Source organism: Callospermophilus lateralis, chromosome Y (assembly GCF_048772815.1).
Source record: "Callospermophilus lateralis isolate mCalLat2 chromosome Y, mCalLat2.hap1, whole genome shotgun sequence".
In the NCBI taxonomy this organism is placed as follows: Eukaryota; Metazoa; Chordata; class Mammalia; order Rodentia; family Sciuridae; genus Callospermophilus; species Callospermophilus lateralis.
In genome coordinates, this window is record NC_135326.1 from 7,838,643 (window position 1) to 7,855,570 (window position 16,928).

Sequence of the window (16,928 nt, forward strand, 5' to 3'; positions counted from 1 at the left end):
AGCTAGGTAATGGTGAGGTCGCCACAACTTGGAAATTTACTGTGCATTACCATTCACTTAAGATAGGTGACATGATGGCATCTCCTTTACACTTCACCACTGTTCAAGAAAAGTTCCAGGTGTAACTCTGTGACACAGCTCTTGCCTAGCATGCTCCAGGTCCTGGGTTCCATGCCCAGGACCAGAAAAAAGGAAACATGGTGGGGTGGGGTGGGGGGGGGGGGCTCCTATCAAATGAAACATTCAGGGAGATTCTGCCCCCCAGAAGGCAAAGCCAACATTCATGGCTAACCCAAATGAAACAAAGTAATACACAGCTTGCAGAGGAAATTAGTGCCCAGCCTGAATCTATAATGTATCCAGTTCCACTGTACAATTGTCAACAAGTGCCCAACCCCATCCCCCGGTGTGGACACAGAAATTCCACTCTGATGAACATCTGTGCCACCAGAAACCCATCCAGAAAAATACATGTCTTGTCCAAATATAGAAGGTGGAATGGAAAAGCAAACACAACCGGAAATTAGAGAACGCTGAACTTTACTTCTAGATAGAAGCCATGAACAGAGCCCCAAGTTCCCTTAAAGGGAGCGCCACCCTGAAAAACCAGAGGCCTGCCTTCCAACAGGCCCCTTGGCCGTGCCTCTCCGAGAGGGCAAAGAAACCGAAATTCAGGAAGGACAACCTCCCATGCCATTTGTACTTGCACCTGAATCCGTAAAAAACAAAACAGTCTCCTATTTCACCCAACTTTCTTGGAAACTTGTACAGAATGTTCAAAACATTACAAAATGCAACTAGGAGGCTGCTAACTGGGGGGTAGCGGGAAGCAGGGTGTAGCTCGGGTCAGGCAATTGCTAGCAAGTGTTAGGCCCCAGCAACTGCAAAAAGCAAAGCAAGAACTCCCGGACTCCTGGGTGGCTAGGAGCTGCAGCGACTGGGATAAAAAATGGAATGTTTCCATGAGCTGATCCCATTCTATATTTAGTTTGGGTACACTAATGTAATTAACTAGGGTTATATAATTTTGCTAGCTTCAGATTTCCAATTATAAAGCTTCACATACAATTATTGGAACTAAAATTGATTTGATTTTTATTTCCACGGAAAGACAAAGACAGCCCATTTTTATCACCCCAGCTTCTCAACGGGGAGTTAGCCGCCGGCTGGGTGTGCAGGATGGGAATGGCCCCCAAGAATGCTCTCTGCCCACTGGGTTCTATATTCCCTGAGGTTGCTGTGCTCAGATCTCATGTCCCGGTGGCTTGTCCCACTTGGTCTGACTGGTCCCCCCTTATTCCAGCCCTGCACTGTCCAGCCTCAGACTCCCAGAAAGTGAAGGGAGACGCCAGCCCCGCCTATGCACACCTCACGTCCTCTCAAACAAAATCAGTTCAGCTGTGGGCCTGGCTGGCAAATAGATGCAGAATGACCCCTGGCGTCACTTAGCAAAGACAAAAGAGGATCCAGATCCAGAGGTGTCCAGCCACCCGCCTGCAAGGTGAACTAAAGATCCACAGGAGGCACACCAGGCGATTCCCCCTTCCTCTTCCAGGGGGTGGGCAGTGGGGGGCACATGCAGCTTATTGCTGAATACTCTCTGCACCTGCCTTACACTTGGTTATAACTGTTAGGAGCTTAAAGGATCTCTGAACATTACTACAAAGAAAAGCAAGGCTTCCTTAAGTAGAGATAAATAACCAAAGGAAAAATGCGTGTCTGCACAGATGCGGAGGTGCCTTCATGACGTCTGCCAGAGGCGTCCCCTCAGTAGTGGAAGCCTGCAAGCACTCTTCCCTATGGACTCCCCGAAGTTACACTGGGAATTCCTATCTGCAGAGGGGAGAGAGAAACAGCCAGAACTACACCAGCCAGCACACACATACCAGAGCTAATTCAGCAATCCCTTCCAGTTAAACAAACAAGAAAGCAGGCCTGGAAATCCCAGAGCAACTTGAGGTGGACAGTCAAGGGTTTCATGAAAACAACCTCCAGCCCTTCTCGGCCAAGGGATCTGGAATTTAATCTTGATATGCATTAGCTTGATATGCATCCATTCGCATTCACCCTCACACCCGCCATGCAGCATCAACTAAAATGAGTTTTACCATTTAAATGTGATAAATGAAAAAATAACTTTAATAGCAATCATGATGGATAAAACGCAGCAGGTGGGGGGCAAAAACATCAAACCAACAGCCAGACTTAGGGCACCCAAGCACTGTCATCGGCACCCAATTCTGGCACTGTCTCCTCCCGTTTCCTTTTAAAGTCTGAACCACTTCTTCCACGCAATGCCTAACTCTCCAGAGCCCTGGAGGCATCTGTCAATAAAAGGAGCTGATTTATAAACACAATGAGGTAATTAGGAAAACACTGCAGAATCAGAAAGGCTTCAAAAGCTCCACACTCTTGCAAGGTTTCCTCGGGGCCCCTGCAACCAGATACTGTCATTGCCTTCTCAAATATTTTTTCAGCTTTAAAAACAAAGCAAAACCCACTCATCTAAAATGTGCAGGGTACACCCTGTCATTGAATGTTTTCTTCCCTAAAGAAAATCCCCACTCTTTACTCCTCCAGACCACAATCTAAACCTTCAATGGGGAGACCCTAAACAGGATTTCAGAGCACACACCTGTATCAATTCAACAAGTACAGCTCCCGTGCCCCCACCTGATTTATGAGCTCCTACAACACAACTGTTAGTGCGTTTTTCCCAGACTAAATTCAGTAGATATAAGCATTAGACTATTTTTAAATGAACCTTTTCACGGCTTCTTCCTGCATTCCAGTACATCTTGCTGGGCACCTGCCTGAGAGCATGAAACTCTGAGCTGCTTGGAAAACTAAAACCTGCAATGAGTCCTTTCTATCCCCTCCCCCTTCCCCAAATATGGGGACTGCTGTTTTAAAGGAAACAGCACGCCAGCCCCGTGAAATCCAGAGTTCCCAACATGTAGGGGGAGACGGACTTCCAGGGGCTTCTCCCCTTCTCATCTGGTGGACAGTCATTTCCCTTGTGAGCAGAGCATAAGTGGTTACTGGCTCTTATTTTCACCAACCTCAGGGCTGGGTCCACCTCCAAGGTCACCGCTTCTGGCTAGTTTTTTTGTTTTTGTGTTTGTTTTGTTTCTTTGGTACCAGGGACTGAACTCGGGGGGGGGCACTTGATAACTGAGCCACGTCCCCAGGCCTATTTTGAATTTTACTTAGAGACAAGGTCTCACTGAGTTGCTTAGGTCCTCACCATCGCTGAGGCTGGCTTTGAACTCATGATCCTCCTGCCTCAGCCTCCCAAGCTTCTGGGATCACAGGTGTGCGTCTGGCTGGTTTTTGACCTATTAGAATACAGATCGTGGGTTACGGTTAAAAACTGGCATAGAATCAGCAGCAATATCCCAGAAACAAAACCCAAGGTGGTAGTTTTTTCATAGTCAAATTATGAATTAAAGCCAGCTGTAGTCCCAGCTACTTGGGTGAAAAGGATCCAAGTCAAAGGTCAGCCTCCACAATTTATGGAAACCCCGTCTCAAATTTTAAAAAAGAAAGGTCTGGGGATGTAGCTCGTTAGTACTGAAAAAAAAAAAAATTAAGGTTTTAACTTGGGGTTCTTGAGTTTTTAACCAACATGGAATTGGCATTAAAACTGCCTGGTATTAAAATGTCTGATAAGAGGGGAGGGGGGTGTTGTGGTTCAGCAATAGAGGGCTTGCCTAGCATGCTTGAGGCCCAGGGTTCAATTCCCAGCGCCACCAAATAAGTAAATAAGTGATAAAATTCTGGGAGAAAGAATTCATGGCAAAGACCCAAGTTTAATCCATTCCCCACATAAACAAATGGTGGGACCATGAGTTCCCTCCCTCCCTTGTTGGTTTTTGAAGTACAATCTGTAACTACAACACCACCTGGATTTTTATAGACCCTAGGAATTCTGTTTGCAGAGTGGCAGTATAGATTTCCACATCATGCGACTTTGGTGACATCTACTCAACTTCACTTCCCATCTTCAAACGGACATCAAGATGACACACTTCACAGAAGGCACCCAGAAGACCAGTCGGGACCCAGAATCACCTACAAGGCCGTGGAATTGGAAGCCGCGGGCAGGTGTGCCTCGTTCCTTCCAGTTCTTAGAGGGATTCATATGGTCTCACTGCATTTCAGTATTGGTTATTAAGGAGGTAAGGAAATAAAACGGCACCGCATTCAGTAAGCTTTTGTTGGTCTAAACTTCCACCAGGAAATCAAAATAGAAGTGCTTGCACAATCAAAGCGTGCCCCACACCTGCAGATGCTAAAGCCCGAGGTCACGAGCCAATCCTCAGCAGTACCGAGACAGGTTGTTTGAAAGGGGACCAGGGCCCTTCTGTTCCTAGCAATCCAGTTCTCAACCCACCTGGACCAGGTTTCACCCTCCTGGAGAACTGGGAACGCAATCTGGCTGGTGAGGGTCTCCCTCCTCCCTGCTTCTGTCCCCCTGCCAGAAGCTGGTGGCGAGGGTTCCAGAGGGAAGCAGTCAGTGCCAGCTCTCCGGGGTCCTGTGGCAGGTTCCCAGCTCCAGGGAAGCAAGGGAAGGTTCCCGTTCTCTCCCAAGCATGGCAGCTACATCCATGACTGGAAAAATAGGCAGACACCCTGGTCAAGAATCAACACCGTGAATTTTGCCCTGAGCATCCTTTGCGCTTATTTTACAGCCTCTCGGAGACCAGAGACGCTACAATACTCTCAAGAATTACTGAGAAACATCCCAGAGCCCAGAGAGTCTAAACCTTTTTTTATTTTAAAACCAAAATAAATAACTTACCAATGTTTACCAAAATAGTGCTTCTTTTAACCATGGGGGAAAAGATAATCTAAGCACAGAATGTAAATATCTGCCCATCATCTCAACATTTCATTGTTTTAGCCAGCTTTTTCACTGCTGTGACTAAAAGACCCCACCAGAACAACTGTAGAGGAGCAAAAGCTTACGTGGGAGCTCACAGTTTCAGAGGTCTCAGCCCACGGACAGGCTCCATTCCTCGGGCTCAAGGTGAGGCAGGACATCACAGCGGTGCAGGAAAGCAGCCCGCAGGACAATCAGAAGCAGACAGGAAGGCTACTTGCCAGACACAACTATATACCCCAAAGTCACGCCCCCAATGCCCACCGCCTCCTGCAACACCCCATCTGCCTCCAGTTACCACTCAGTTAATCTCTATCAGGTGATTAAATCACTGATTAGGTTAAGGCTCTCCAATCATTTCTCCTCTGAACCTTCTACTACGAGTAAGCTTTAGGGGAACACCTCACATGCAAACCATAACAATCATCCTTGGCCATAATCTTTTTTTTTTTTTTTAAAGGCGCACCTAACGTTTAAGTAGTGTCCATCAACCCTGGCAAAATCACCACACCTGGGAAGAGCTCGCCCAACCTCTCGCCTCTACTCGGGAAGACACGCCCAGATTACGTGACTTCATACAACCAGGCAGGACACCAAAGCGAGATTTCAGTTTCCAAACTGTCAGGACAAGGATTCTTCCAGAAAATATGCCATCTCTCACAAGATCAAGGTGGCTCCCGCCAGGCTGAGGCAGGAGGATCAAGAGTCCAAAGCCAGCCTCAGCTAAGCAACTCAGAGAGACCCTGTCTCTAAGTAAAACACAAAATAGGGCTGGGGCTGGGGCTGGGGCTGGGGCTCAGTGGTCAACTGCACCTGAGTTCAATCCCCAGTACAAAAAAAAAAAAAAAACACCCAAGATTAGGGTTTCTCAAACACAGCAAGCGGCCGCCAGCTGTCCTCAACCTTGCTTTGGAGTACACCAAACGGAGGTTCACAACTAGCACCAAACACAAGGTTCCATTTTATTTCCCTGACAAATGAACAACTGGGTATCTTTGGTCTGGTTTATCTTCACAGGACTGACCTATGGGGAAAACTTCAAGGGCTCTTCAGTGTCCCTGCATCCTATTTTCAAAGCAAAAGCCATGACTTTGACCTTCTGATACCTTGTATATATGCACAGTCTCTGAAGGCCTGAGTAACAGTTTTTGGCAGTAGGTACAAAGATGTCCCAAGTCCAAAGATGTCCCAAGTCCATCAACCTGGAGGCAAGAATAAAGTCCAGCAAAAGAGGGGATCTTCATCAAACCCCCAGCTAAATGCCTGCAGCTGTTTCGCTCTGGTTTCTGGAACACAGCAAGCAGCAGCCAGCTGTCCGCAACCTGGCTTTGGAGCACACCCAGGGCTCACAGCTTGCCTTTCCAGGGAAAGTGCTTTGGCCACAGAATGCTAAAGCAGAAAGTTTGCATGTCGTCAACAGGAGGGTCACGGAAACTGCTGGAAGAGTGGGGGATTCCCCATGGGGCACTTCATAAAGTGCAGGTGTTCTGCAGAAAGGGTGACTGCGGAAGAAGGGATGCTGTCTTTGGGGTGCTGGGATTTTCTCTATCCCCATGGTGGTGGCAGACCTGAAAACCTTGCCTAGGCTAACACTCATAAAAATCATAAGCCCCAAAGGAAAGCTGTCGATTTCACCACACAGCAATTACCAAAGCTATTCCCATGGACTGTAATTACATAGGTGGGATCCTACATGTATGTTTAAATATACTTCTAAATATAGGACCAGCCCGGGAACTTAAGGGGTGGGGGGAGGGAAAAGATAAAGCAGCCAACAGGCACAGTGACCTACACCTGTAATTCCAGCAGCCCAGGAGGCTGAGGCTGAGGCACGAGGATCCCGAGTTCAAAGCCAGCTTCAGCAACTTAGCAAATGTAGCTTCATGGTTAAGCACCCCTGGGTTCAATCAGTATCAATTTTTTGGTACTGGGGAGCACCCAAAAAATAAATAAATAAATGGAATTGCTAGAGACCATCATTACCAATGAAGATAAAACTCAGATCCCGTTCCTGAATTTAGAAATAGAGGGAAACAGAAGCATTTTGAACGCCAAGGGTTATCCAATAATCCCATCTCCACGAGAACCCTGAGTGAATTTCTCCCTCCCTCAGCCTCCCTTTCTCCCCCTAAGAAAACTAATGCTGGAGGAGTTCACCAATTTGCCCCCAGGTGCTCTCAGTAACTACATCTGACTGCAAAGCACGTTCCCTCGGGACACTGATCACCCATCCAGCAGAAGGGCAAAACCCCTTGGTCAGGCTGGGTTTGGGGCTCACTAGGAGTTGGGGGCTGGCTCAGGATGACTGGAGCCCACGGCAGAACCCCACTCTGGACACCCCTTCCCTATGCACATTTATAAAACCCAGGTCCACTCGCAGCTGTCCAAAACACCTGCTCACTCAACCACCCCACCAGCTGTCGCAGAGACAGGGGCAGAAGCAGCAACCCCCGAGTCCAGCAAGCAGCGAAAACTGCAGACAACTGCTGCTGACCTGCACCCTCTTCCTCAGTCACCCTGTGCCGGGTGAGACTCCAAGGTGACCCTGGTGTCACTGAGTGCAGAGGGGGTCTGCATCAACACCCAAAGGCACAAGCAGACCTAGTCAATCTAAGATGACCTCAGTCAAACCAAAAGGAAGACGCTGGCCACCGTGCACTTGAACTTGGGCTTCACTGTACTTGTGTCCAGACAGAGCTGAAGAGACCAGCAGCCCCTTCCCCCTACACCTAGCGGCTTTATTTCTAATCAGTCATTCTTCAAAGCTCTTCTCCAACCTCTTCCCCTCCCTTACTCCCGTGAGCACCTGAAACTTATTGTATCAGCACCTATTGAGACTTGTTTCCTAATACGCTACCCGCCCCCAATACTTGCACACTTTGAAAACTATGGAACTTGATATATATATCTATTTCTCCTTTTGGTATCCTCCTCCCCCACAGAACCTTGACCAAAACAGATCTGTACCGTTGATTATATAACTCAAGGTTACCACTTCTTGGTACTATTAACACTGAAGGCTGAATCATCCAGTGATGGGGGCTGACTTGGGCCCCTCACTGTAGAGTTAGACCATTTTTCTGTGGCTATAACAAATGATACCTAAAGCTGGGTACTTTATAGATTTACTTAGCTCACAGTTCCGCAAGTCCCAGGTCAGGCTGCCAGCCCTCTGCCTGGCTGTGGCGAGGGCCTCCTGGCTACATCACAACATGACAGTGGACTAGGGCAGCAGGATGGGAGGTGTCCAGGAGGAAGAGATCCCACGGCCAGACAGGAAGTCGGAGAGATTCAGGGCCAGGCTTGCTCCTCAGAAGAGCTTGCTCTCACTCACTGTACCAGACGGACGGGCAAGACTGCCTTCCAAAGGCGATGCCCTCTGACCTAATTACACTGCACTAGGTGCCACCTGTTAAAGGTGCCACTTCTCAACACCACCTCACCAGGGACCAAGCTGCCAGTCCATGAAGCTCTGTGGGAGACACTTAGGTTGTTTCCAAACCGTAGTTCCCGGGTCCCGGCATCCACTAATCTCCAGGAACGCCTTGCCCACCGTGCCAACACATAATGTCTCCACGTACTGGCAAAGTTGTGCCCTCGGCGAGGGGCACAACGGCCCCAACTGAGCACAAATCCCAGCCCACGATGCTGAAGACACCATATCAACATTCTCCACGTTCATTTTTAAGATTTTTCCCTTTTTTCCCCCCTGAACACACGTCATACCCCACATCTTGATCTCTCCATTCTCAATGGCCAGGAACAAACTTAAGAAAGCAAAGGAAATGGCACCCAACTACCTTGGATTAAAAAAACAAAAAAAAACAAAAAACAAAAAAAACTCTTCCGTTTTTAATTTTTAAATTCGGTCCAATTCTGTTGTTGTTGTTATTTTGTTTGTAATAGGTGCCAGAGATTGAACTCAGAGTACTTGACCACGGTGCCCCATCCCCAGCCCTAGTTTGTATTTTATTTAGAGACAGGGTCTCACCGAGTTGCTTAGTCCTGGATGTTGCTGAGGCCGGCCTCCAACTTATCATCCTCCTACTTCAGCCTCCCAGGCTGCTGGGATTACAGTTGTGTGTCATTGTGCCCGGCCCAATTCTGTTTCTTAATGGTTTCCAATTCACTTCCAGCAGGCAGGGAAGCCCCATGAATATCTGAAAGCACGGATAACGGACAGAAGGGCCATGCAGGAGGCTCGCTGGCCCAGCAGCAGCCTGGCTAGGCACTCCTTCATGGCTACATTGTCCCCTGAGACTGTCAACTCCTGTTCTCAGGCACCGGCTCTCGCTGACCTTTGGACACACGTCAACTTTTTCCAGTCCCTTCCCACATCCAGCTTTTATTATGGTTCTCACTTGTGCTGATCTGGCCAGATGGGTCCATCTGGGCAAGGCCGGCAGTGAAGGGCAGGAAGGAGGGAAGGGGTGAAGGAGGGCAGGGCGGAGGGGAAACTTCGCCTCCAGTCTCCGGCTTAAGAGGCCAGTTATTTCCTTCAGGCTAAAAATAGTTATGGAAAAAAAAAAAAGTTTATCTTTCCAGTGTTTAAAAAAAAAATGTGTTTACAGAATGAGTCGAGTCGTGCTTCCTGATTGGAACTATTTTTTAAACATAATTGCTGGTGAAAGATTAACAATTTATTGCATGTGGCGTACTACACTTTTTTTTCTCCTTCATGGAGGGAAATGTCGGGAAACCAAAGTAGGATGGTCTTGCCTCACTCATTACAATGTCACAGTCACAGCCTACTGTGGGATCCTGACCCCATGGGACATGGGCAAGGGGAGCCCTGGGGCTTGGTGAGCTGCTCTGCTCCCCAACGGGTAATGGAAAGGGACCTGAACTGGGGCACTGGGGTTCCCCTGCAGGTGGCTCTTCTGAGCCTGGCCTCCCTCCAGAAGGACCCTGTTACATCCCCCAGAAGAGAGCCCTGGGCATCCAGGTCTGCAAGGCCCGAACCAGAGTCCCAACAAAAAGCAAAGGCACAGCAGAAAGGGGACAGGGCGGTACTCAGAGAGGACATCTTTGACAGACCAAGTTAGGTTTCTTCCTCCATCTCCTTCACAAATTTCTAATCCAAAGCTATAAAAATGCACAGAACAACACAAAAAAAACATCAAATGAGCGACAAAACACTGACGTGAGGGTCCAGCACCCAGGGCAACAGCTGACAGCTTTGTTCGAGTTTTCTGTTTGTTTCATTATATTTTAAATAATTTTGACTCTTGCAACACTCACTTTTGGAAGGATTCTTTTTCATTAGCCTTTTAATAGGGAAGATGTCAACCTCAAGAGATTCAACCTTCATCTGGGTACTTATAGGAGCCCCAGGTACCCAGAGCCAGCGAGAACTTGAAAATGTCAAATGCAATTCAGCACAGGACCCTCACCGACTGCAGCTGGACAAGAGCCTTCCAATTATACCACGTGGTGTGTTCACTGCAGTCCCCTCAGGTGGGCCGTGTGGGGACTGGCGGGATCACTTTTCAGACAGGGAACCCCCTGCCTGGCCCAAAGTTAAACACTCACTAGGGGTTTCATGTTTCTCGTTTTCTAACTGGAAGCTGGCCCTGTGCACCCCAATCTAAAACTAACACTATTAATTTCAGGTTAAGACATGGCCTCTTTTTTTTTTTTTAATAAGAGTTTATTTAAACTTGAATGCCTCTCCCCTCCACCCAAGAAGTACACCCACCTCCTTTCTTTCCTGAACCTTCACTCACTTCATTGACTACAGAGCAGTACCTGCTTCAAAACTTTTGCACTACTGAATACAGTGGCCACTTTCCACACATCATTGAGTACATGAAATACACTTAGGGCAAATGATAGGACTTATTTTTAGTGAATTTAAGTCTAAACAGAAATGTCTGGCTTAGTGGCTACCATATCCAATGGCATGGCTACAGAAGAAAGTAATCACCGTCAGAGAGTATACACAGATTTCTACCCACAGTCAGTATAGATTCTCACATGTGTGTAATTTATAGATTTTTGCCTCCTATTATGGAAATCCACACTAGACAGGAAGGCAAAGTAACACCAAGTTTCAGAGTTGGGCTAGGGGAACCACCCAATCTTCCCTCCCCCTCTGCTATGAGTGAGCATGTCATTTAATGGCTATAAGGGTTAGTGTCCTCAGCTGCAGAATGGAAACAATAATTGCTATCCATAGAGAGCCAAGTGCCTGCAAAATCCTCAGTTCAGGACAGTGGAGTTATATAAGGACAATTGTTCTATTTGTGCAAGAACAATTAAAATTTGCAAGAGGCTTTATACTTTCAAAAACTTAACACAAGCATTCTCTTTGGGCCCTTGCATTACCCAGAGAGGACCACTCTGCTAGTAATCCTGTTCATTTTTACACTTAGAAAATGATTCCCAGGAACGTTGCAGAAGTTCAAGGTCAAACAACCCATCAGCATGGTGGGCCCTGTCAAGAGTTCAGGCCAAGTGGAAATAATCCGCATGCTGACATCACCAGTCAGGATGAGGACAAACTCAGGGCTTCTATTCAGCATTCTGTTGGCCACAGAGCTGGTAGAAACTTTCCTAACCACCCAGGAAGGCAGACTCATGATGCCATCCCACAGACTTCAAACACTGAGGCTGTGCTAGATAGTAGGACTCAATACACCCCAGTGCCGACACCTCCAAATGGTATCCAGATTCAGTCCATTACAACACTTCTAGTACTAGTGTGAGAGTCTGGGAGGATTGGGGATCCATGCATGAAAAGCAAAGGATGGAACTCATGGAACCCTCAATAAAAGAACAGTCAGAGCCAGCACCTGAGGATGCTGGTAGCACACACCCACTCCCATTCACAGTGACCCAAATGGCAGCTTTGCCATGTCTTGGTATTCCCCCAGCAGCTAGTCAACACACTTTTGAATGAACACCTGTCCATCAACATAAAAAAGAGAAAGTTATGTTCTTACTAAGATGACCTAGAGTACAATCAGTGATATTGATACAATTGATAAAAAGAAAACCTCCAGATTTTGAAACTTTCACCTCTGAGTGCACACACAACAAAGTGATTACTCCGTCTTTCCAAGCAGTACTGGCAAACTGATCTCCTCTGAGTCCATCAAGCACGGTGGGGTGGGGAGGATGACCTCACTACACCCCAAATTCCCCATCTGGGTCCCACAGGTGTGTGCTTGACTAAAGAAAGGCTGGAGTCGCCTTTAGGAGCCATTTGAATATGTAGCTCAAGTACCAGATGAACTTTTTAATTAATCACCCGACTGGGTGGCTTCCCCCCAAAATATGCAGCACCTGAGACAAGAACACCCTTTAAAATAAAAGGGTCATACAAACGTCTTAATAGTTCCATACTAAACAGTCTCCTTTTCTTCTTCTTCTTTTTTTTTTTTTAATTGTGTCTTTTCTAAGAATGAGTTGTAACCTTTTTCTAAGAGCCATTTCCTACCCCCAAGCCACCGGAGCCAAGGACCTTACCGGGCACTCCCCTCCTCCCCCTCCCCTCCTAGAGACCCGCCCCCTTCTCATCCAGCATAAACCAGGGGCTCACTGGGGCGGCGTGTCAAGAGAGGAAAACACGCAGAAGTCATGTCAAGCCACACGACAAGGCAACGCAGAACACTTGCACATGCATGTGGGGGGCGTTCTAGGTCTTGCTCCACGACACCATCAACTCAAAAAGAAACACGCCGGACCTTAACTTTGTGGAATTTCCAATGCAGTTGGCTTGGAGAACGCCAGGCCTTGCAAAGAGCGAGCCGGCACCCCCACCCCGAGCCTGACGGCGCACTAGCGACGCACGTGAAATCCAGGCCCTATCCAGGCCCTGTCCCATCGCAGGCGGGCCTCGGGCGACCCAAAGTTGTGTTAACGCGGTTACCACCAACTCCCTAAGGCGCAGCCCCACACACACTCTGAGCTCCCGCACCTCCTCCAGGATGCCCCTGGGGAGCAGGGAAGGGCTGCAAACGAGAGGACACCACCCGCGCCCCCAACCTGGAGCAACAGGTCTACCCCCTTCCCAGGCCGCGCTCTGCAGACCCTCTCCCGTCCAAGGACGCTCCCTTCCACCCAGGTCGCCGCCAATCCGGTCCCCGCGCTGGGACCTGGAGTGGGGGCGGGGAGGGGAGCCCCGACTTCCTTGACAGTTCCTGCGCCTCCCAAACTGAGCAGACGCGGGGCCCGGGCCGCCTGGCCCGCCACTCACTCCTCTGCGCGCCGCCGCGCTTCCACCCGGTTCCGGGAGGGCCGGCAGCGCCCCGGGATGAATGGGGGTCCCCTCCCCCACGGGGAATCCCGCCCCGGCCCCCGGCCCCCCGGCGGCACCGGGCTGCCCCGCCGTTGCCCAGGAGCCAAAGACAAAGGGGCAACGGGGCAGAAATGCTGCGCTTTCCCAAACTTGCTGGCCACCTCCCCCTCCCAAAACAAAGGCGCACCCCCAGCCTCCGCCCGCGCCCCACGCGCCCGGACTCCGGGGTCGGCCACACCGGGGTATTGTTCAGCTCCGGGGAGTGCACCGCGCCCCCACCCCGGGCCGGGCACACTTGGGGACCTGCCCCCCGGGAGCCCCAGGCGCGGGGGGGGAGGGTGCGGGCGCCCTTGCAGCGGGCCCAAGCCCCCGGCCGGGCGATCGCCGCGCCCCTCGGCCCGAGAAGTTTGCGCCCCCGCCCCGGACGGCGCCGGCCGCCAGCCCCGCGCACTCACCTCGCCGCCCGCAGCGCAACTTGTGGCCGCGCCGGGCCGCGCCGTACCTCCCTCGGCCGGCCGTCGCCGAGCCCGGGCCGTGCCGCGGCCGACCAGGGCCCGGCGCCCCGGAGCAGCCGAGCGCCGCCCCCGGGCCGCCCCCGCCCGCCGCCGCCGAGTCCCCGAGAGGGCGCGGGCGCTGGAAAGTTTCGGTGCCGAATGGCGGCCGGAGGGCGCTGCGGCGGCGGCGGCGGCGGCGGCGGCGGCGGGGCGGGGGCGCTGGCGGCTCCTCGCTCCCGAGCGCGGAGAGTGGGGGGGCTGGGGCGGGAGCGGCGGCGGCGGCGGCGGCAGAGGGCGGGACGTCGGGAGGGACCGGCACGGGCAGTGACCTCCGGGGGGAGCGGCCGCGAGCGCGCCGACCCCGGCCGGGAGGACTGCCGCGGGTCGCCTCGGCTCGACCCTCCCCCACGGCCTGGGGGGGCGCACCCCCAGCCCTTTCCCTCCCCCACCGGAGGGGGAGGGGAACCCGCGTCCCAGGCGGCCCCTCCCCTGCACAGGGGGGGGCGAGTCCCAAACCAGCAGCCCCTCCCCCCCGGGCGGTGGGGACTCCAGGCCTGCCCCTCCCCCCACGACTCCCCAGGAGGATCTGCGCCCCCACCTTATCGCTCGATGGGGGGGACCTGCACCCCCACACAGTTTCTCACCCCAAGCCTTACCACCCCACGCCTAGGGTGGGGAAAACCCAGGCCTCTCTCTTCTTGCTCTGAGCCCTGTCCCTCACCCGTGGGGAGGACAGCAGGACTCGGGGGAACCTAGGCCTAGACCCCACCCAGTGCGAACCGAGCCGTTCTACTACTGTATTAAGAGGCTGGGCACCCGGGCCACCCCCACGGTTCCCAGTTTGGGGGACGGGGACCTGGGCCACGCTACTGTTACCCTCCCCCACCTCCAAAAGAAGCCGCCCAGCTGCCCCAACGGAACCCCCTGCAACCTGCCTGAGGGTCCGTCGGTCTCAAAATGGTTTACCCCCCACGCCCAAAATTGGGGACTCAGAAGGAGCCGGGACCTTTGCAAAATACCTCCCTGGGAGAAAAGCCAGAAACACGTGAGGGAAGTCTCAAGACACCCCAGTGGGTGCCAGAAGCTAAGGTGGAAGCGGGCGAGGAAGGGGTGACTGGGGGTACCCGAGCCCTGGGATCTCCACGCCCGTGCCCCCACCTCCAGGCCTCCGACCCCGGGCATTTGCAAAGTGTTTTCTGTGGCCAGGCTTCTAGGGCCCAGCCCCGGTGCGCCAGACTCCAGCGCTCCTTCCTCCTCTCCACGTTGGGGCCGACTCCCCACCACTCCCGGCCTTAATTCAAGTCAAACAGATATCCGCTCCCCCTCCCCGGCACCTCTGGTGTCTGCCTCTTTGAATATTTTTTAAGTAAGTTTGCCCCTCCCTTTGGTATGCAATGAGCTTCGTGTTAAGAGCCCAGTACACTCAGCCATTTAAGCTCTAACCTCACTTGCTCCTTCCTTGAACACTAGACCATTTGTTGTTCTGGTTGTTGGGGGAGGGGGGACCCGAGATGAGTTTTTAAGGGGCCGGTCCTCCATCAGAAAGGCGGACCTAAAAAAAATCACCCTGCAAAATACTGCTGTAAAGCGTCCATGATGTAAAACGACTGCTGCGACACCATTATTAGAGCACATCAATAAAAAATACACACTTACACAGTCTCCATAATTGTGAATCAGCAGAATAGATTGTGTCTTATTACGTATCAGCTGCCATTGAAGACCCCCCAAAAGGACTTGGTGGGGCCTTCCCTGGAGCCTGCCCTCCGTTGCTCCCGGGCTCCCTGGGCTTGTGCAGACTGAGGCTGAGGTATTACATGCAATCGAAAAACGGAGGGTGCAAGAGACAAACCCGAGCGAGCTCATGATGCAACCCTGTCCCGGTTACACGTGCTTCCCTTCCCCCCACCGCCTGCTGGTGGGAGCGCTGCGTTTTTTCCGCCTGTAGGGTCACATTGTGGTTGATTGATTCTCCTTTCGCCTTGCTCAGTCATTCAGATTTGGAAAGTAAATAACAAGTTGACATCATTACAGCTCTCGGCTTTACGGGGACTCGGCCCTCGGTTACCGCACACTCCTGAGTAGCCGCGCACCACCAAACCACTCCCAGCCTCCCAGCCCTGCTTAGAAAAGCCGAGCCAAACTCCGGTTAAAGAGCCCCTTTGTGTGTTTCTGAGACTTGGCAGATGCCAATCATTTTAAGTTTGGGAAGGTGGTGGAAATCCTCACCCTCCAACGAGGGCCGAGTGTGACCAGGTCTTGCATTCAGTCTTTCGTAACTCACAGGGAGAGACAGTTCAGAATCCATCTTGCCTGTTTGGTAATATACAATAAACCCAAAGGTTATGGGGTGTTAAAAGACAAGGGCAGGGCGGGGTGGCGGTGTCGTGCGGCCCTAGAGCATTTGCCTAGCATGTCCAAGGCTCTGGGTTCGAGCCTTGGCACCAGAAAATAAATTTTAAAAAGTCAAAGGCTTTTATCAAAGATTCATAGCCCCCTCAAGGGACTTTGTAAGTCCTAAAAAAGGAAAAGAGAACCCCTTACGTTCATCACAAAATCACCAAAATTTCTCTTTCTGAAGTGCTAAATGGATGGTCAGTTAGACCATTAAATTTGAGTGATGTCTTCAAGTGTGCGTGCAGAAGGTGGGGAAAGGCAAGGAAATGAAGTAAATTGGGAAGGAGAGGGTGCACTTGTGGAGAAGTGAGGAGCAAGGATTTCCACATATGCCCACCGTGTGTGTGTGTGTGTGTGTGTGTGTGTTTTCTGAACTTTATTTGCAGTTGCTATCCTTGGTGGAAGGCAGAATACAGTAATTTGCTTGCAAGAAGTGCCATTAACATTCCCCCACCCCAACCCAAGCAGAACCCAAAAAATTTAATTACAAGGCAGTGAGAACCCACAATAAACATATCCTCACTTTTTTGACAAAGGATCAAAGGCCACTTGACCTTTTTAACAAATGATGCTGGAATAACTGAACATCCATATAAAAACAAAAGAACTAGAAAGGAAGGAGGGAGGGAGAGAGGGAATCTAGACACAGACCATATAATTTCATAAAAGTCAACTCGAAATTGACTGTAGACCTAATGTAGAAGGTAAAGGTGTAAATCTCCCAGAAGACAACATAGAAAAATCTAGATGATATCTAGAGATTCATTGTGAATCTGACAACAACACCAAAAGCTTGATCCATGAAGAAAAATAATTAAAAAAATAAGTTGGATCCCATTAAAACTTTAAAAATCTGCAAAAGGTATTAAGAGAATGAAAGAACCTCAACTGGGAGAAAATATTTGCAAAA

The 16,928-nt window shown here is 50.7% G+C and overlaps 1 protein-coding gene across 1 annotated transcript in view; it reads right to left on the reverse strand.

Moving 5' to 3' along the window:
• Window positions 1-13,702, reverse strand: part of LOC143639721 (F-box-like/WD repeat-containing protein TBL1X) — a 166,676-nt gene extending 152,974 nt beyond the window's left edge. The window contains exon 1 of the mRNA XM_077107767.1: window positions 13,583-13,702. The gene's annotated coding sequence lies outside the window, so the exon portion shown is untranslated. The remainder of the gene's footprint in view (window positions 1-13,582) is intronic.
• Window positions 13,703-16,928: the final 3,226 nt, after the last annotated feature.